Source organism: Pelmatolapia mariae, linkage group LG9, assembly GCF_036321145.2.
Source record: "Pelmatolapia mariae isolate MD_Pm_ZW linkage group LG9, Pm_UMD_F_2, whole genome shotgun sequence".
Lineage (NCBI taxonomy): Eukaryota > Metazoa > Chordata > Actinopteri > Cichliformes > Cichlidae > Pelmatolapia > Pelmatolapia mariae.
The window spans coordinates 25214235-25236387 of NC_086235.1; the positions used below are offsets into that span (position 1 = coordinate 25214235).

Here is a 22153-nt window from a genome sequence, read left to right on the forward strand (position 1 = left end):
TCACTTACAATAACTCGTACTGCGTGCTAGCTAGCACGACGGAGTTTGTATACAGCTGTGTGCGCGCTAAGTTACCGATGTTGAACTTTATGAGAGCCTCCCTTGTCATTCTCTCGCCTGTTGAAACTTCAGTCATGAAACTGATCAATGATCGGCTTTTCTCTCTTGTTTGTTTATCGCGCTAAACAACAGCAGCACGTTTAAGCTTGATCAGCTGTTGTTAGAATTCATTTGCTTTTAATTTCTAGTATCAGCTGATGTTTGCTGCAGCCACAGCTGTAAAAACGGCTGTTCCAAACCAGATGTCCTTACTGAATCATCAGAGCTAAACTGGTGATGGAGAAACAGCTTTACCCTTAGGTGACATGAATGAGTTGAAGGGAAGTTATGAACTGTTTCTGAGAGACAAATATACACCAAGCTCCTTTTTTTGTGTAGCTGACAGCTGGTAACTGTGCAGGGGCGGATCTAGCAAAGCTTTTGCCAGGGGGCCAGGTAGGGCATTAACAGAGAAAGGTGGACACAAAGATATACTTTTCTTTCTTACTCTCATATAAAATATTTAGCTTTTATTAAATAGTTATCTGAATCTTACAACCAAAGTTTGTATAATAATACACAAGATTGGCTGTAGACCATTGTTCATCATTCAGAACACTGTGTAAAAAATAACAAAAAACAAAAAGTGAATGCAAAAGTGCATAAATATTTATTTTACGTGTTTGATGTGTGTGGCGGGGCATGGTCTGCAGTGCTGCTGCAGGGGAGGTGGACCCACCTGAGCGGCACCTGCAATCACGCCTCTCGGGCGTAGTCTGTGCTCTCTCGGCTGTTTTTTGGGTGTGTGTCGGGCTGTGAGTTGAAAAGCTACAGCTGTCATCTGTGAAGCGTGAGCGGTGTTTGTTTTTACCATAGTTCATGGTGGAGAATGGGTGCTCTTCTGAGTTTTGCTCTCTGTAGCTGTATGAATGGCAAACTACACTGAATAGCAGCGGCATAGGCACACTTAAAATTTCTTCTGAAATTTTCGCTTTCTAGTTATTATGTGTGCCTATGCCAAGAGGCACACATATTACTATTCGTCGGATTTATTATTATTATTATTATTATTATTATTATTATTATTCTTCAGTTTCCGCCTGAAATTTTGCAGCAAATCTCGCCCCGCAGTTTTGAGACAAGCTTCATATATGTTACCTCATTTTGTGCGGCCGGATCTGGAATGGTGTGCTATGACTTTTGGTGTTTATGACTTTTATAGTTTTTTTAATATTAATATTTTAGTGAAAATTTTCCCGCGCTCCTCTGCCGAACAGTTTTGACATTAGGGTTACATATGTTAGATCATTTTGTGCGGCTGGAGCTGGACTATTATGTTATGACTTTTGGTGTTTATGACTTTTATAGTTTTTTAAATATTAATATTTTAGTGCAAATTTAGGCCAATTCATCTTTTGGCGCCAAATAAACAGACTTCATTTGTGGTGTGTTGGCGCCATCTTTTGGTCCCATTGAAACAAATTTCAAACTTTATTTGTGGTGTGTTGGCTCTCTCTAGTGGTATGCCGGGAGTGGTACAGCCTGTCTACCCTTATTTGGATACCGTAATGACGACAATATCAATGGCGCGCACAGCCTCGCTGCTTTCAGGAACCATTGGAGGTTTTAAGGTTGTGCAACCATTGAATAGTTACGGTAAGCACAATGGCTTCTATGCTTGGTGGAAAACTCCATATCCCACAATTCATAGCACACCTCTGCCGAGTTAAACAATGGCGGCCACCACTTCGTTTTATATGTCTTTTATTAGTGTTTCTAGGTCACAAAATCAACTTTTAAGATATTTTCAGGCGAGAATGTAGGTGTGTAAACTTCAAATATCTGCTTGTTTTATCAAGACATCCCATATTAGCGACAGTGCTCTGACCACGTCGGTCCTGCCTGACAGCTAGCCGGCTACCTAGCTAGCTGCCGCACTTGGCTGCAAGTGGACAGCGAGGGGACTCTCTCTCTCGTTTCACCTCCCCGGTCTCTCGCAAATGCTCGCACAGAATCGGAGTTACAGCTGGATGTGGAAAAAATAACTGAGTTGTTTGGTAGTGCTATAATGCGGAGCTACAACAGTGGGCAGCTATCCACCGGTGTATGACAGAAAGGACATGCCGCGAACGAGACATACGAGGCGGGGCAGGCGACCGCCGATCGACCGGTGTTTGCTAACGCAGAGGTCAATCGTGGATCAGGGAAAGCGAAGGCAGGAGCGTGAGGTGAACTGAATTTCAGGTAAGAAGTTATGACCTGCACTCTATTTGGGTCAGATATAAACCGAGTTTAGGGGTAGTTTATTTAGCAACAGTTCTCTTACGTGTTGCTGATAGCCGGCTAGCTAGCTAGCGCCGCTAGCTTAGCTAGCTAGCGCCGCTAGCGACCCTTCGTGAAAAACCACCCAGGCTTGGCTGATAGTGAGGTGGCTAAAATTTGTTTCATCGCCGGATCGCTCGGCAAGGGTCTGTGTCTTAGCTGGACTTATTTTTCGTTTATTTGGGCCGATGATGCTGGTCGATGTGGAAAAAATAACTGAGTTGTTTGGCGGTGGAGCTACAACAGAGGGCAGCTATCCACCGGTGTGTGATAGAAAGGACATGCCGCGAACGAGACATACAAGGCGGTGAGGCTACCGCCGATCGACCGGTGTTTGCTAACGTGGAGGTCAATCGTGGATCAGGGAAAGCGAAGGCAGGAGCGTGAGGTGAACTGAATTTCAGGTAAGAAGTTATGACCTGCACTCTATTTGGGTCAGATATAAACCGAGTTTAGGTGTAGTTTATTTTCGTTGTGCTGACTTTTTCAATCACTTACAATAACTCGTACTGCGTGCTAGCTAGCACGACGGAGTTTGTATACAGCTGTGTGCGCGCTAAGTTACCGATGTTGAACTTTATGAGAGCCTCCCTTGTCATTCTCTCGCCTGTTGAAACTTCAGTCATGAAACTGATCAATGATCGGCTTTTCTCTCTTGTTTGTTTATCGCGCTAAACAACAGCAGCACGTTTAAGCTTGATCAGCTGTTGTTAGAATTCATTTGCTTTTAATTTCTAGTATCAGCTGATGTTTGCTGCAGCCACAGCTGTAAAAACGGCTGTTCCAAACCAGATGTCCTTACTGAATCATCAGAGCTAAACTGGTGATGGAGAAACAGCTTTACCCTTAGGTGACATGAATGAGTTGAAGGGAAGTTATGAACTGTTTCTGAGAGACAAATATACACCAAGCTCCTTTTTTTGTGTAGCTGACAGCTGGTAACTGTGCAGGGGCGGATCTAGCAAAGCTTTTGCCAGGGGGCCAGGTAGGGCATTAACAGAGAAAGGTGGACACAAAGATATACTTTTCTTTCTTACTCTCATATAAAATATTTAGCTTTTATTAAATAGTTATCTGAATCTTACAACCAAAGTTTGTATAATAATACACAAGATTGGCTGTAGACCATTGTTCATCATTCAGAACACTGTGTAAAAAATAACAAAAAACAAAAAGTGAATGCAAAAGTGCATAAATATTTATTTTACGTGTTTGATGTGTGTGGCGGGGCATGGTCTGCAGTGCTGCTGCAGGGGAGGTGGACCCACCTGAGCGGCACCTGCAATCACGCCTCTCGGGCGTAGTCTGTGCTCTCTCGGCTGTTTTTTGGGTGTGTGTCGGGCTGTGAGTTGAAAAGCTACAGCTGTCATCTGTGAAGCGTGAGCGGTGTTTGTTTTTACCATAGTTCATGGTGGAGAATGGGTGCTCTTCTGAGTTTTGCTCTCTGTAGCTGTATGAATGGCAAACTACACTGAATAGCAGCGGCATAGGCACACTTAAAATTTCTTCTGAAATTTTCGCTTTCTAGTTATTGTGTGGATGCCCTCAGAGGGCATCCACACTATTGAGTTCCTGTTTCTCTTTATTCTTTAATATTCTTAAAGTTGCTTCCGTACGTTTTTCGGCACTTAACTACTCCCTCAGTTTTCAGCCGATTTTCTCAGTTCAAACTCTAAACTGTTCTGCTCTTTCTGCTAACGACTGCTATGACTTTTGGTGTTTATTACTATTATACTTTTTAAAATATTACACTTTTTTCCTTTAATTTGTCCCATTGAAATGAATGGAAAACTTCCACAATTCTGCTAAAACTTGCTTGGTTTTGAAACTTAACTGCTTCCTCATACTTTCACCTAGAAACTCCATTCAAACTTTAAAATGTTCTCAGATTATTGGGCTATTCCTGTGTGATTCAGCTTTTTCAGATCTTCTACGGTTTTCATTTTATACCTCTTTAAGTTTTCAGTTGCAAAATTGTGATTTTTCAGAAAATACATGCGTTGCTATGGTTGCTATGCAATTAACTCAGAGTGTGTGCTGGTCTGTTCTGAATTTTCTCTTCATGTCTGAACAACTTCTTGCTACTCGCTCAATTTCCACTCAACCTCCACAAATTATACATCAAAACGTAGGTATTTTTGCTGGCTTTCAGACAATGTTACTATCTTTATTGTGCGATTTACCGTTTTTTCGCAATTTGCCTCGAAGTGACACATAGTCTGGTTACTTCCCATTCAAAGTCTATGGGGAGGTTTTGAAATTCAGAGCTGAAATTCTGTAACGGGAGGCATTTTGAAATCGCCATATCTCCTTAACAAAGCAAAGTTAGGACATGAGGCTTGTGCCAATTTATCTTCAGACACTGCTGACACTCACAGTGGAAGCAGTTTTTAGATTCATCTTACCGTTGAGCCATAAATTACGTTTGTTTGAGGGGTGGAAATCTGTCCTCCTCCCAGTTCTCACACTCTGAAAATGAAGCCGTTCCTTCTCTCGTCATATCTCCGCGACGGAGGTACAAAGAGCTATGAAAATCGCAGTCAAAATACACCAAAGTCCGCTGATTCACCCAGTACAAGAATTATTCTGCTAGCCCTCCTAGTTTTTGAGTTACACGACGTTTTGTAACTCCAAAAAACGGCGCTTTTCGCCTCTCACCGCGATCTATTTCTGATTGCTGATCTATTTGTTTTTCAGCCGCCCGCCCCCTTCCCAGGTGGCGCAATCAGTAATGACACGGCTCTGCAGCTACAAGGTCGTGGGTTCAATCCCACCTTGCTTCAACATTTTTTTTCATTACAAATTTAAACACTATCACAGACCTGTCATTTATATTGATCATTTATTACAATTCTGCAAAGTTTTATCATTTTAGCAGCTTTTCTAATATGGACCGAAATACATACAAGTACCCAGCCTAATGAAGCAGACAGAGGCAGTAGCTCTGATTGGTGAATTTGAGCACAATCAGGTTGTTCTTTCATTTCATTTCTTTATTTCACACATGGTTTATCGTGTTTCTTTTTCTACATACAGAACCTTCTGCCTCTTTTTAGCAGAAATTCTGCCTCTTTTCAGCAGAAATTCTGCTCATTCACCTCTTTTCAGCGCAATGTTCTGCTTCTTTGCCTCTTTTCTGCAGAAATTCTGCTGAATCATCTCTTTTCTGCAAAATTTCCAGCCTTTTCACCTTTTTCAATGCTTTCATCTTTTTCAAATCATAGAGTTAAAATCAAAATATAATATTTTTACCAAAGCATTGTATTTGTACGAAGTACAGTATTTCTGCCAAATCATAGAATTACTGCAATTTCATAGTATTTTGATGAATCCCTTTTGTTATAGTATTACTTCTAAGTCATAGTATTTCTGCTTTGTCATAGTATTTGTACTGAAACATAGTATTTCTGCCAAATCATAGTATTACTGCTATTTCATAGTATTTGAGTGAAATTACAATATTTCTGCAAAAACATTGTATTTCTGCTACTGTATTTCCGCTGTATTACGTAGTGGCAAAGTAGGAGGCTGACTGTTACTAAGTGCATCAGTGTACATAGGTCATCTCTTGTGTTGGAGTGCCCTCTTGTGGCGCCTTTTGGGTAGTGCCTTAGTAAACGTCAACAATGCAAAGAAGTGGTATCAGACTGGTTTGTAGTGGAGGAATTTGTTGCCAGTTTCTTTCATCTTTAATCCGTATTCATGTTGTAATGTAGTAACTTTTGTAGCACAAATACCACAATATGGCAGAAATACTGTTTTGGCACAAATACTTTGATTTGGTATACTTTAGCTTCTTCACCCTTTTTCAGCAAAGTTTTCATTTTTTTCACCCCTTTTCAGCACAAATTCCAGCTTTTTTGGCTGTTTTCAGAAAAAAAAACTATTTTCAGCAGAAACTCTGCTGATTCACCTCTTTTTAGCGCAAGTTTCTGCTTCTTTGCCTCTTTTCTGCAGAAATTCTGCTGATTCACCTCTTTTCTGCAAAATTTTCAGCCTTTTCACCTCTTATCAGCACAATTCTCAGCAGCTTCTGCTCATTTCAGCAGAATTGTCAATCTGTCCACCTCTTCTTTGTGTAAATGAGTTTGGGTCAGTGAGCTGAGTAGCTTTTCTGAGTCTGGCGGGGCCAGGTTCGAATCCTACTCAGGGTGACATTGTTTTTTCACCACCATATAACTTTTTGCAACTTTTCAGCTTTTCAGCAGACAGCTTCAGCGTTAAGGCATCCACACAGCATTTTCGCAGGAAATGCAAATTTTCTAGTTATTATTATTCTTCAGTTTCCGCCTGAAATTTTGCAGCGAATCTCGCCTCGCAGTTTTGAGACAAGCTTCATATATGTTACCTCATTTTGTGCGGCTGGATCAGGAATGGTGTGCTATGACTTTTGGTGTTTATGACTATTATAGTTTTTTAAATATTAATATTTTAGTGAAAATTTTCCCGCGCTTCTCTGCCAAACAGTTTTGACAATAGGGTTACATATGTTAGATCATTTTGTGCGGCTGGAGCTGGACTAGTATGGTATACACTTTTGGTGTTTATGACTTTTATAGTTTTTTAAATATTAATATTTTAGTGCAAATTTAGAAAGATTCTTCTTTTGGCGCCATAGAAACAGACTTCATTTGTGGTGTGTTGGCTCCATCTTTTGGTCCCACTGATACAAATTTCAAACTTCATTTGTGGTGTGTTGGCTCTCTCTAGTGGTATGCCGGGAGTAGTACGGCCTGTCTACCCTTATTTGGATTACCGTAATGATGACAATATCAACGGTGCGCACAGCGTCGCTGCTTTCAGGAGCCATTGGAATTTTTAAGGTTGCGCAAATCATTCAAAAGTTACGGTAATGCTTGGTGGAAAACTCAATATCCCACAATTCATAGCACGCCTCTGCCGAGTCAAACAATGGCGGCCATCACTTAGTTTTTATTTTCCTCTTAATACTGTTTCTAGGTCACAAAATAAACTTTTAAGATATTTTCAGGCGAGAATATAGGTGTGTAAACTTCAAATATCTGCTCATTTTGTCAAAACATCCCATATTAGCGACAATGTTCTGACGATGTCGTTTCTGCTTGAGGCTAGCTGGCTAGTGTGGCTAGCGCGGCTTTGCTAACAAGCTACAGCCGGCCTGGATGACAGTGAGAGCGGCTTACTCTGGTTTCACACCCGGTCCTTCGTAAAGTCTCATGGTCACAGCTGGACTTATTTTAAATAAATAAATGATTTATTTATTTATTCATTTTAGTAACGGTATAAACAGTGAAAGGTGGTGGATTGGCCAGATGTAAACTTCAAATATGTGCTCGTGTTACCAAGACATCCCATATTAGCTCTGATGGTTTCGGTGCCTGCAAAGAGCTAGACAGCTAGCTAGCTAACTGGCTGTCTTTTTGACTCAGGGTCATAGCTGGACTTATTTTTCGTTTTTATGAGCCGATGAGGGGTTTTTTTTAGTAACGGTACAAACAGTGAAAGGCGGTGGATTGTCCAGATGCTGGTCGATGTGGAAAAAATAACTGAGTTGTTTGGTGGTCGCTGACACGGAGCTACAACCGAGGGCAGCTATCCACCGGTGTGTGTCAGACAGAGCATGCAGGGAACGAGGCGGCGAGGCGACCGCCGATCAACCGGTGGTACATCGTGGATCAGGGAAACCGAAGGCAGGAGAAGCAGGCAGCTGCCGGTCAGAGCGTGAGGTGAACTGAATTTCAGGTAAGAAGTTATGAACTGCACTCTATTTGGGTCAGATATAAACCGAGTTTAGGTGTAGTTTATTTTCGTTGTGCTGACTTTTTACAATCAGTTATAATAACTTGTACTGCGTGCTAGCTAGCACGACGGAGTTTCTATACAGCTGTGTGCGCGCTAAGTTACTGATGTTGAACTTTATGACAGCCTCCCCTGTCATTCTCTCGCCTGTTCAAACTTCAGTCATGAAACTGATCAATGATCGGCTTTTCTCTCTTGTTTGTTTATCACGCTAAACAACAGCAGCACGTTTAAGCTTGATCAGCTGTTGTTAGAATTCATTTGATTTTAATTTCTAGTATCAGCTGATGTTTGCTGGAGCCACAGCTGTAGAAGCGGCTGGTGGAAACCAGGAGATGACCTTACCGAATCATCAGAGCTGAACTGGTGATGGAGAAACAGGTTTACCTTTTTTTTAGGTGACATGAATGAGTTGAAGGGAAGTTATGAGCTGTTTCTGAGAGAAATAAACACCAAGCTCCTTTTTTATTTAGCTGACAGCTGGTAACTGTGCAGGGGCGGATCTAGCAAAGCTTTTGCCAGGGGGCCAGGTAGGGCATCTTACAACCAAAGTTTGTATAATAATACACAAGATTGTCTGTAGACCATTGTTAATCATTCAGAACACTGTGTAAAAATAACAAAAAACAAAAAGTGAATGCAAAAGTGCATAAATATTTATTTTACGTGATTGATGTGTGTGGCGGGGCGTGGTCTGCAGTGCCGCTGCAGGGGAGGTGGACCCACCTGAGCGGCATCTGCAATCACGCCTCTCTGGCGTAGTCTGTGCTCTCTCGGCTGTTTTTTGGGTGTGTGTCAGGCTGTGAGTTGAAAAGCTACAGCCGGCTGTGTGGGTACACCAACTATGTGTGAAAAGTGGTCCATAACGTAATGCTTCAAAGCGTGTTCATGCAAACATTGTCGGGTCTGCCGTGGTACAATGGGACTTCTGCTCATGAAACTATGTGCACAGCGTCTGCAAATCGGGGCTGTACAAAGTCACTTCATCTTTACCCAAAATTGTAAGCTGTCATCTGTGAGGTGCGAGCGGTGTTTGTTTTTACCATAGTTCATGGTGGAGAATGGCTGCTCTGCTGAGTTTTGCTCTCTGTAGCTGTATGAATGGCAAACTACACTGTTTACCAGCGGCATAGGCACACTTAAAATTTCTTCTGAAATTTTCGCTTTCTAGTTATTATTATTATTATTGTTCTTATTTTACATTTTTCATTGTTAGGCATTAGGTTTATTTATAGTAGTCCTTTCCAACTTCTTTTCCTCTTCCATGTTACTGTGTCAGCATCTGTTTGGGGTTGGGAGTGGAACAGAAAGTAAGGAAATCCAAAGTGCCATTAAAACCAGGAGAGGTTCTTATATTTCAGAAGAAGGGATTAATTCAAAAGAAATGACCTCAATGCCATATTTTATTTAGGAACCCTAGAGAGCACTTTGCAAAATAACACATTCTTATAATTTCACCCTCAGATGAGCCAAGCTACGACTGTCAGGGAAGGTGATGTAGGTACAGAGCATGTGAGAGTGGTTAAGTTAATGTCTCTTGTCTAGATGAAGGCACAAGAGGGATCAATGGCAAGGCGTAGAGATTCAGTATCTTCAGTCTTCAGTGGACACTCCATTTCTGGCACAAAACACCTGTAAAAGATGGTCGATTTAGGAGGTGACCTGACAACTTCAGTCTGTCAAACATAGCAATGGAGCAGTATGTTTAAAAAAAAAAAAAACTAAGCATGCACTCAGTACCCTGAGAATTATTATGGTAGTTAAACACAGTGATAGTCACATATCATATCACTTCAAACGGAGGTGATCCAGTAATGCTGCACTAATGAATTAGACTAACTATTCACTTTAGCTAAAGTTATTAAGTTAGCTAAAGAGTTGGGATGCTGTGTAAGACATAAATAAAGCTAAAATACAAAGGTTTGGACGCTGTTTTGCATGTTTCCCTACTGTAGGGGTCTCTGCAAGCATACAGGGCTCTGAGAGGGTACAAGATGACAACTTTGGATTTCTACTAGAAACAGTCGATCATATTTGTTTGTCAAAGCTAAATCCAGGGCAAACTAGGCTAAATTAGCGTTTTTAGCTAACAGCTACAATAAGCATAAAAGTTATTGTACGGCTATCAATTGTTAACATGACGCTTGTTCTTATACATGTAATACATTTATTACCAACCTGAGAGTTTATCCGCTGGTCATTCGACATGACGAATGACTTCTGAAGTCTTAATTCAGCTCAAGACGCTGTAGCTTCCCGTCAGTAACACTTTCGGCCCGCTGGTAAAACGTAGTTCTATTAATCTGCGCTCATTTACTCTTGAACCGGAACCGGAAGTAAGTTCCAAAAAACTGAATTTTGGAACTGAAATTGAATTGTAGAACTGAAACTGAATGGTGAGAGTGAAACTGAAATTATTCGAGAGCTGAATTTTTAAAGGATAAAATGCAGTTTCAAAGCAAATGAATTCATTTTCAATATATAAAATTCAATTTCAATTTAGTGATGATCATTTTCAAACCATAAATTCAATTTCAAATTAGACTAATTCAAATTCAGTTTTCAAAAGCTTTTATTCAAGTTACAATTCAGATTCAATCTGAGCAATTCAAATTCAAATTTAACTTATTCAAATTCAGTTTCTGATGGCACAGATTTCTGCCCATAGGTAAATCCCGAGGCTGAACGGCCTTTGTACAAGCACACACGCTTCGTAGCAGGGCGAAGCTATGAGCTAGAAAAATCCAGGCAGACAGTCTGTATCTGTCCAACCAATCAGAGAGCTCCTTACATCCCACGGTGTGGCTAATTTGAATAGCAGCAGGATTTTTAAAATGAAGTTGTTAATCCAACTGCTAATCCACATGTTAATCCCTGAGCGAACAGGAAAGGGAAATGGATTTTGAAATGCAGTTTATTAAAGTGCAATTCTAAAAAGGTTTTTGAAATGCAGTTTATTAAAGTGCAATTCGAAAATGTTTTTTGAAATGCAGTTTATTAAAGTGGAATTCGAAAATGTTTTTTGAAATGCAGTTTATTAAAGTGGAATTCGAAAAAGGTTTTTGAAATGCAGTTTATTGAAGTGCAATTCGAAAATGTTTTTATTAAAGTGCAAATGGAAAAAGGATTTTGAAATGCAGTTTATTAAAGTGCAATTCGAAAAAGGTTTTTGAAATGCAGTTTATTAAAGTGCAATTCGAAAATGTTTTTTGAAATGAAGACTGAAAAGCATTTTAAAAATCAGTTCATTAAAATTAAGCACAGAATTTTTTATTTCGATGCGCGTGGCTCTTGTGGTCCTCCATAGGCTTCACTCCACATCATCCACGCGGCTTTGCTAGCTAAAACACCGGTAAGGACGCTGTTATAGCCTGCCGACGTTGATTAGCTGCTTATATACGAATGTGAATCGCGTGATTGGCTGGACTATGGGATAAGGTGGCATCATTCTAATCCCATACAGGAGCAGCCAGTCACTTACTAACACTGCAAAACAGAATTGTTAACGTATTTATTTTAATTTCAATTCAGGTTAGATTTTTTTTTTGTTTTGTTTTTTGTGCGCAACGCAGATTTTTTCTGCGCAGAGACCGTGCCATCAGTGCGCACGCGCGCAGCTTAGAGAGAACATTGCTTGTGGGTGATGTCCATGTCTGAAAAGCTTGGATCCCCCTTCCTGTTTTTTAGCTCGTATGTCATGCTTTTGGCCCAACATGACCTATAATGATAACAGAAGTTATATTGACCAAGAACACCACATGAGCACTGGGTTGCACAGGTTTCATAAAGACACATTTTATAATTTCCAAAGCCAAAATGCAATGTAAAGTGTATTTAAATTTAACACATCAAAGTGGGAAAGTCAAAGAATCACCCAAATGCTCTTTTATTTATGATGATGATAAAATGAAATGTTTAGAGATGGCATGTGATAGATGGCATTTGCAGATAAGACGGGAGCTCTAATTTCTGAATGCTGTTGTAAGAGGCTCATAGTGAGATGGCTGCCAACAGAACCCGAAAGACAGTAGTGTGTTTTCCTCTCTCACTTCTGCCAAGTGTCCTTTTTTTACACATTCAATTGTTCCAAATGCATTTTAATCTTAACGTCTGTCTGAATCAGAATAGACACACACACACACACTATAACCAATTTTATTTCAATAACAACTTCAGCAGAAATCATATGAATATTTGCTGAACCTGTGTGCACTCACACACAAACACACCAACATCACTTCTTTCCTGATTCACAGATAAACTTTACAACCAAATTTAATTAAAAATGTTCACACTGGATGTCGTGCTAACAAAATATAACCTCAGAAGACGTAACAACGGTTCAGTGTGGAACTGAAAATGACTTTTTTGTACTTTGAGCCAAAAGTAGAGAATTTGAAAATGTAATTTGTTGACTGAGAAAGCAAGATTATTGTTTATCATTCATCCTCTTGTGTCTAACACAGACAAAAAAAAGAGTAAAAAAAAAAATTAAAAAGTAACAAAAAAAAAAAAGAAAAAGAAAGAAAGAAAGAAATACTGATGCTTGGGTCTTGTGTCTGTAGATGGCATATTGCAGCCTGATATTTTTCCCCATCAACTGGGATATTGGTGTAATCTGTGGAGTGCATGGAATTTTAACTTTGGGAGTGTTAACTGCGTACTGAGATATACAAACACACACAGGGCCGATTAGGAAAGTGGAGACAGCCGATTAGGCACAGGTACACACAGTTAACAGACGGGGGAACAAATCATGGAAATCATGGATTACAAAGACAGGAAGTAAATTAAATTAGGATATAAAATAGAATAGAATAGAATAGAACAGGGGTCGGCAACCCTAGGCACGCGTGCCACAGTTGGCACGACCATAGCTGGACTGGCCATCGGGCATACCGGGCATTTGCTCGGTGGCCAGGTGACTTTTTTTTTTTTTTTTTTGTAACCATATAAACAATCAAAGGTGGTGGATTGGCCAGGTGCTGGCCGGTGTGTAAAAATAACTCTGCTGTTTGGTGGTGGCTATGACAGTGCTTCCTCGGATTCAGTAACATTAGCAAGTGGTGGAGGCCAGCAGGTGGATGAGAGAAAGGGGAGGCAAGAGGAGGAGAGCCCCGAGGCAGCCGCAGGTCCGAGTGTCAGGTGAACTGAACTTCAGGTAAGAAGTTATGACCTCCAGTCTATCTGGGTCAGATATAAACCAAGTTTATTTTTGTTGTGCTGACTTTTTACAGTCAGTTACAATAACTCGTACTGCGTACTAGCTAGCACGACGGAGTTTCTATACAGCTGGGTGGGTGCTATGATGTTACTGATAGTGAACTTTATTTTATTCATAAGGTTAGTTATTAGAGTTGCCAACCGTCCCGTAAAAAGACGGAATCCTCCCGCATTGAGAGAAAATATTACGCGTTTCGTGTTGAGCTGAGAAGGGACGCAGTTTGTCCCGGACTTCAGCTAGAATGGAAAAAGACACAAAGCTGGAGTTATTCTGTCTTTGCTGCACAGCTGCCTCTTCTCCTCTCATTCTCTCCCCCTCCCTCTCCTGTTTCTACTTCAATCATGAAACTGATCAATGATCAGCTGATTGGCTTTTCTCTCTTGTTTGTTTATCGCCCACTTTGCGCCAGAAAGAGGAAACCGGCAGATGTCGCGTTAAACAACAGCAGCACGTTTAAGTCTGATCAGCTGTTGTTAGAATTTATTTAATATTACTTTCTAGTATCAGCTGATGTTTGCTGGAGCTACAGCTGTAAAAGCTGCTGGTCATTATGTCGGTTTGTATATCTGGTGAGAGGGAAACATGAAGATGAAAACCAGGAGATGTCCTTACTGAATCATCAGAGCTGAACAGGTGATGGAGAAACAGGTTTACCTTTTAGGTGACATGAATGAGTTGAAGGGAAGTTATGAGCTGTTTCTGAGAGACAAATAACACCAGGATCCTTTTCTAAGTAGCTGACAGCTGGTAACTGTGCAGGGGCGGGTCTAGCAAAGTGTTGCCAGGGGGCCAGGTAGGGCATTAACAGGGAAAGGGGGGCACAAAGAAATACTTTCTTATTCTCATTTAAAATGTCTAACTTTTATTAAATAATTATCTGAAGCTTACAACCAAAGTTTTTATCTTGGTTTATCTTCAGTTCCCATGAAGCCCCATGTTATCTTTACACATATACAGTCTGCTATAATGATGACATTTGGTATTCATAACTATTTAAAGCCTTCATTACTACTCTATGAAAGCTGATATTTATATTTATTTTTTAAAAAACAAGAAACTGTTGTAATATGGATTATACACACATTTATATGCCACATTTTCCAATTCAAACAATTAAATTAAATTAAATTTTATTTGAAGCTAGACACAATTGATATGACTAATGGCCTGAAAGAGCCATTTACCTTCCAGTTAGCTGACAACCTGTCATGTTCTGGCCCCAAGATGATAAAGTTAGATCAAGTCAAGTCAAGTGCCTTTATTGTCATTTCAACCATGTGCAGTACAATACACAGTGAAGCGAGACAATGCTCCTCCAAGACCATGGTGCTACATATAACATATGTCAGCAACACAGGACTGCATAAAGTGCAAGTGTGCAAAAAAAACAACCCCAAAACAAAACCAGTGCAACACCAGACAGAGCAGATCGATACAGACACAAGACAGTGCAGACACAACATTGCAAGAGAAAGTGCAACAATGATGGTGGTTGTGCAAAACAAACAATCACAGTAGATTGTGCCAAAAGACTGAGCATTGTGTAAAAAAAAAAAAGAAAGAATAATGATAAACTAGTAGTTCACAAATGCAAAAATATTAAATGGTGTGTAGTTATGATGCTGTTTTGATCTGCAGGTTGTAACCAGTACATAATTTTGCATGCGCTAATTTTACATCCACTTTTAAGTGGCCACATGGTGGCGGTATGGCTGTCAGTATCTAATGTGAAGAATGGACGTCAATGGGAGCCGGTGTGTGATTTTTCCCACAGGTGCTGCAATCACACAATTCATAAAAAGCCATAGAAGTTAAAAAAGGGAGGAAGGACTGATAACCCTGCTGTGGTCACTAGTGTGGTAGAAGCTTAAAAAAGAAAAAGAAGAAGCAGCTGTTCCTATGATTCTCGTGGTCCCCGTCTCAATGTGTCCCCGTTGACTTCTTCAGCCACAAAATCATCACACACAAAATTTGTCTCGCCTGAGCAGTCCCACCTGTGGCCTGCGTGCTGCTGACCCCGATGACTTCACTGTTGGTGTGCAAGCACAGGAGATCTGCATGCTGTCAGCGAGGTTTCTTTAACAGCGCTGATCAGCTGACATGAGTCACAGCAGGATCTCGAGTCTGTCAACAGCAGATTCTTACAGTGTCAAAATCCTGCATGCACATTGAGGATGCCCTTTTCCTCCCATGTTTACGATGCATGCAGGAACACAAACACAAAGTCAACGATGATGCTATGTATGATGATGTGTGGGGTTTTTTTTTACAGAAGTGACTTTATATTGCTATAATCCCATGAGATTTACAGATTACAGAGAGCTGTAAATAATCCAGACTCTATATATACTGTACCAGTTTTTACAGTTTAAGTACTTCCCAAGCGTGTCTGAGGAGATTACTACTTGACTTGACAAAACCTAAAACACCAATCAGAGATGATTGGTATCATGATGGTCTTGTATATGTATATATGGTGTATTTTGGCTTTAGGTAACTAAACACTGTAAATCTTCCCTGTGTAGTGTGCATACAAAAGCCCAATAGGGGACCACGGGTGGAAAAAAAGCAATACTTAAACTTCTTCTGAATGGCAACTCTGGATTGTCTTCAGGTTTCACTGTTTTTACTTCCTGGCGCTGACATGTGCATTTCCTCCTGTACAGCAATCGGGCCATTATGGCTAATGCAGACACGGTCACAAAGATCACCAAGGCTATCACACCTGCAAAGCAAATAAATGGACAAAGTTATAACACTATGGCAGAGGCAATGTAAGTCTATGTTAAGGACATCAACAGTAGACTTCACGTAAACAGTGGATGTAATTTCTCAGTCTGAAAAGCTGATACTGAAGTGCCTTAAAGCAGCCTATAGAAACAACCCTCAGCTTAGGCCTCAGTTCTGTAGACCTAGAGAATTGTTGGAGACTTCCTGGCAACCACTCAGACTAGGGAAAATTTTAGAATTAGAAAAATAGAATTATTCTTGTTGCTATGGGAAACTACCTGCAAAGAGACAGTGCAGCACTGAAAACATCTTTGCAGTTGCTGTAGTTGCTATGAGGTGCAATCAAAAGGTTCTGACTCGGCTCATAAAAATAAAAAGTCCCACCTGAACGATGTTAAATGCTCAGAATGGAACAGATTTAAAATTCAAGGCATACCTTTTTGCCTTTAATAAAAATGAAAAATCTTGTTCATGTTTTCTAGGTATCACACTAGCTTAAGCCAACACTGACCTTCATTAGATCAGCATTTTTCCTAAAAGTCAGTGTTCGTAGAGACTCTGTTTCCATTTTTTCTTCATGTCTAATGCAAAACTCATGAAATTCTCAAGCCAGCAATTTGTGGATTGGACTGAGGTTTGAACATTTCAGAAAATTGAAATTGGCCTTATTTTACATTGTTTTAATTTTACTTTTCAGGTTTCTTTTGTCTTTCACAAGACTTCCACAGAAAGCCATAGCACATATCACCCTGCTCTAAGGATGTCATAATTTTGTTTGCTTTGCGTGATTCATCAGTCTCAGCGCAGTGTTCTTGGAGGTTTGCTCAATCCTGAAAAAGTTAATAGTGTAAAACTGTGAAGCTTTAGGAACCGCATGCTGTCAATAAAGGAAAGAGTCAGGAGAAAAAGGAGCAGCCTATAATGAAACGCCCAGCCATATGTGTAACACGGAGGTGAGATATTCTTTTATAATACATCACTGAAAATATACCTGCAACAGTCTAAAATATTTCCGAACTACATGTAATCAAAAGAAAAAACATTTTATGCATCATAAGTTGTTAACACCTGTCAATTGTTAAAGTTGAAATGAAAAGTTTCTTCAAATTTGCATCCATCTTTACATTTCTTCTTGTAAAAACAACTGTATAATAACTGTAATAACTCTCTCAGTCTTTTATGTATTGAAATACATCCAGTTATAGCCATATGGTATGTGCCCACAGTCTGGACTACTTTATGCAAATCATAATGCAGGACACACACCACCTCTGGAAACTCCCGAAAAAGGTTGAAACTATTCATTGCTGTTCTAGAATGAAAGCAGATTCAGGAAGCTAAACTGGTTACACTTGAGTGCTTTTGTCTTATTTTCAATTGAGATAAATTATCACTGGAGAGCCAAAATGGAAACAAAATGTTATGAAATAAAACTCCTATCTAAAGGCAAGTGGTCAGTGGCCCAACAGACACAGAAAACAAAACTGCTTTGCTCCATCTTTAGTATTGCAGGGTCCACATTTTCTCCAGGCTCCATGGGCAATTTGAGCTATTAGAAGGTATCTACACTGATATTAACAACAAGGGCGTCGATTTGGCATGGACGGAAAGGACATGTCCCCACCAATATCCAGCGATTATTGAATTGTCCCCACCAATAATTTGATCTCTTTGAGTAAAGAAAAACAAACCCTATAGAAAGAAAAAAACGATCTGTCAACGTCTCATTCACCCAGCGGTGCAGAGTTAAATTACGTTCTCTACTGGAGTCCTACCTCATGTGACAAATATGGCCAATGTGATTGGCTGTGCCTTTCAGCGAGCTCTGTTTAGTTTTAGCAGCGGCAAACCTGCGCTGCGAGGACCTGCAAGGAGGAGAGGAGGATGGCAGCAAAAAGGAAGAACCTGGATATAAGAAAGTATTTTTCAAAGAAACCTGTAAGTCACTTAAAGTCAAGTTCACTCATAAAATGTGTCCGTCATAATAACGTTACAGGCAATACCAGGCCATACATGCCAACCCTCCCGATTTTACCGGGAAAAAACCCGAATTTCAGTGCCCCTCCCGAAAATCTCCCGGAGCCACCATTCTCCCCAATTTCTCCCGATTTTCCACCCGGACAACAAAATTGAAAAACCATATCCTAGATTGGCCCAGCCAATTCCAGTTTCCAACAATAGCTGCTACTACTGCTGCAGCTACTTAGTTTTAATATTACTCTTATTACTCTTTCTGGGTCGCGAAATAAACTTTTAACATATTCAGGCGAGAATGTAGTTGTGTAAACTTCAAATAACTTAAACATGTTATTGTTTGGCCTTTTTCAGTGTTTTATTTGTTCCTGAGTAAATCGGTTTGGCTGAGATTAAAGTTATTAGATTAGATTAGATAAAACTTTATTAATCCCTCGGGAGGGTTCCTCTGGGGTTTTCACACAGCTGAATAAATGTCAAACAGAAAACTGATTAAACAGAAGTGTGAGATGGTCGAGAATCTACGCAAGCGTCCGGTTATATTTTATTTTATTTAGACAGCAAGGAGCAGACGGCAGAGGTGATGTAATTATGAAGGCTAGACCCCCCAATTTCACAGTCGCTCATTTCCGGTCTACCCGGCTTTCGGAGGACCCGGCCCACTTAGACCGTGAAGGCCGGGTCCTCAGGTGGACGCAGCCTCTGAATTTGGACACCCCCGGAACAGGCCGGTGACATTTAACTTATTTTTTTCCGATAAGTAAACACTGTAAAAACCCCTTTGAATGTCTCCCTAATTCTGAGGTCTCAAGGTTGGCAAGTATGTGCTAGGCTTTGGCCCACATCAGTCTAAAACTGTATGTAACCATGAAAAAAGTGTTGCCATGTCCACCAGGACAGTATAGTATAGACTCCTTCACATAGTGGACATTGAGTTGTTGTGTGGGGAACCAGTAGTCCATGTCTGTTGCTGTAACAGTAGTTCATGTTCAGAATAAAAAGTCCCAGCTCACTGAGTTGATCGGGGCAATAGTGCCTAAAATGTTGCATAATTTTGCTGAGAGATCTTTTACTTTGTGGTAATCTTAGATGAGTAGTTTTATGGACAAAAACCACCAGGTCATTCAGTGTCCCCTTAGTGCTAATGTATCAGAGATGTTGGTGTACTATAACTGAAGTAATGTTGTTAAGTCCTTAAAGTCATATTCTTTTATTGTCATGACTGTATTTGAAGCTTTTTTTATTTTGGTATGATACCTGATTTATATGGAATATGGCTGAAGTAAACTAAAGTCTAAAATCAGTCATTTGTTTAATAGTAATTTAACATTATATAATTCACATATAAAACTATGAATTGTAATTTTAAATGGTTTAAAAGCATGTAGAATAGCATATGTAGGCAAGTATATTTCTCCTTTTTTTATCAACAAGCAAAGACAAAAAGGGAAAAAAAAAGAAACAGCGCAGGGTTCGGTGGTTGAATCATCCGTCCCCACCAATGCCAAAACCAAATCTACGCCCTTGATTAACAATAACAAAAACTGATCGGAATTGTACTTAGCCATGTTTTCCTTTGTGTATTCAGTCACAGTCAAGCTGTTTGAGAGGCAGCTGTGGGCTCTCATTTGCACAACATGCAGTTCAGTTTTAATCATCATTTCACTGCCAGTTCCTCTGCACTGAGGTGTATCAAAATTAAGGTATAAATGAATTCCGATAAAGGAAAAAGGTTGTGATAGGAGAACAACTTTGAAACTGTCTATTAACTGACTTGATATCACATTATCCCCGTTGTATACAGTTTCTCTCTCATGATTGATGATAATGGCAGGGCCACACTGAAACAGGTTGCTGCCACAGTACCTCTGATGAGAGCTGAGTCACTCCCGATGGCATTCACTAAAGGCCGACCTGTTCCCACTGATCCAGACTGGCCTGCAGAACAGAGACATAAAAGAAAAGGTGAAGGGAGAATGAAAATATGAAAGAGAAAAGAGGGAAATTGCAGCAAAAGGATCACAGGGAAACAGAAACAAGATGATGAAATAAAGTACAGAGAATAGATAAGAGTAAAAGAAAAATAAAGAAGTAAAAGATGGTCATTAGTGAGCCGAAAAATAGATACTGAGACCTGCTCAAAAGAGAATTCAGAGAGGGGGAAACAGGAATCATCTACGGTGGGACTTTCACTCACAGTGGATTAGATGAGTGGCCACAGGGGAAGGATATGACAACGCAAACTCTCACCCCTGGTTCAAATTAACTGCCTCATTTTGTAGCCATTACTGCAGTGCACAGCAGCATCAGAGTCTCTGTTGCATGAGAGAGGTTGGCTGAAATGAAACTACAAATGGACTGGATCAGTGGACCAGTTATGGTAGCAGGACTAGTTTTTGGGTGGAGCAGAGCAGCTTTCAGAGGGCTGATGGAGTTAAAGAGGACAGCAGATAGACAGCCAGTGAAACCCAGAGAAGCAATCTGAGCCAAGTCAGGATCCAACCCGCTCAGAATCTATAGAGAAAAGACAGGCACACAGACTGATGTTTTATAAAATGTACAGTAAGGATGGTGATTTTGCTTTAGCAGTGCTGGAACTCTGCTAAAGAAAAAATAATAATACTTTGGTCATAACAAATTAAATTAAAGTGCTGCAAGCAGATAACAAGAAAACAAGAGTAGGTGCAGCAGTTGATTTAGAGTATTGACCAAATAATCAGTGTCTGGTTTTCTCTCTTCCAAATAGTCTGAGTCTATTAACTCCACTGCAATGCACTCACAATTACTAGGAGAAGATGACAATGATGAGGTTACTGATGCAGTTTCACTATGAGGTGAAAACTGGCATCAGTGAACCTTCCATTAAAGATGCTAATGTTGTACATTTAGTTGTTACAAATGATAAAATGTTTTAATGCAAAAAAAAAAGTACAAATAATGGTGACAAACGGCTGGGAGCAAAAACAAGGTTAACGAATAATCCAACAAAACAGCAAAAAGGTCCAAAAATACTCAAGAAAGCATGAAAACACATATGAAGCTTTTCTGTCCCCTCTGCACTTTCTGCCTGTGACCCTGAAATGAATCTCAGTGCATTTGAGGTCACTGGTTTTGTTACTTATTGAAAGTAAAGCTTTAGCTGCTTGGCTAGAGTCGGGACAGACAGCTTTAACCCTTTAAAGCCCGAACGATTAAATAGTTGCCAGAGAATCCAAATTGTTATAAAATGGAGATTAGATTGAACCATCTGATTAATTTGTTTAGAAATTTTATTAATTTGCAATGTATTTTGGTGCATCTGGTATTTTTTAAAATTGCCTAAAAATATAGGAGGCAATCTATTTAGGTTTTTCAGGAGGAGGAAAAAATATGGGCACAAATTGTGGTCATAAATATTTTGTACTTGTAACCTTGTAAACCAGAATATTGGAAAGTTTTATGTTTGTGCATCTACAGATGAGAATTTGTGTGTGTGTAAAAAAGATTTGTGTCTGCAAAAAATATTTACACGAGTTACACATTTTTTGTTAAGGTCTGGTTACAGATACAAAGCCAAAAAAGCTATGTGTAAAACTCTGCACTCAGGTTTCCTGGCTGCATGTGGATTTCAACTTACAACTACAAATTTTGACCTGATTTTTCTTCCTTTCAGCTGATTGGTCAATGTCATGTCAATCACAAATTTAACAATCCAATCAGAGAACAGATGGGTTTGGCTGTTGGAGGGGTGCATTACTGAGCACTGAGGAGGTGGACCTTCTCTGATTTAACAACTGGTTTCACAAATTTAAGTGTAAAAGTGGAAACACAGCTGATAAATTGAATTTCAGTCAGCTACTGAAGACAAGCCCCTTCCTTCTAATCTTTTTAAATACAAGAAAAAAGTATAATTATGGTAAATTACGTAATGATGCCACCACATTCAACCTGTATTCAGTATAATTTTCACTATTGTAGCTTCTGAATGCAATGCTTTAAGCTCTAAAATCTTCAGCATCAGTGACAGTAAAACCTGCTGTGTTCACTCACAGCTGTTGGCCTACAAGACAACATTAGTTTCATAACAAAACACTGAGTATTAGTAAG

At 39.9% G+C, this 22153-nt stretch overlaps 1 long non-coding RNA gene across 1 annotated transcript in view; it reads left to right on the plus strand.

The window, feature by feature from the left end:
- Nucleotides 1-2672: 2672 nt before the first annotated feature.
- The window catches only part of LOC134634843 (uncharacterized), a 54426-nt gene continuing 34945 nt past the window's right edge, over nucleotides 2673-22153 (plus strand). Inside the window, exon 1 of the long non-coding RNA XR_010094891.1 lies at nucleotides 2673-2765. This is a non-coding gene — a long non-coding RNA (uncharacterized LOC134634843). The remainder of the gene's footprint in view (nucleotides 2766-22153) is intronic.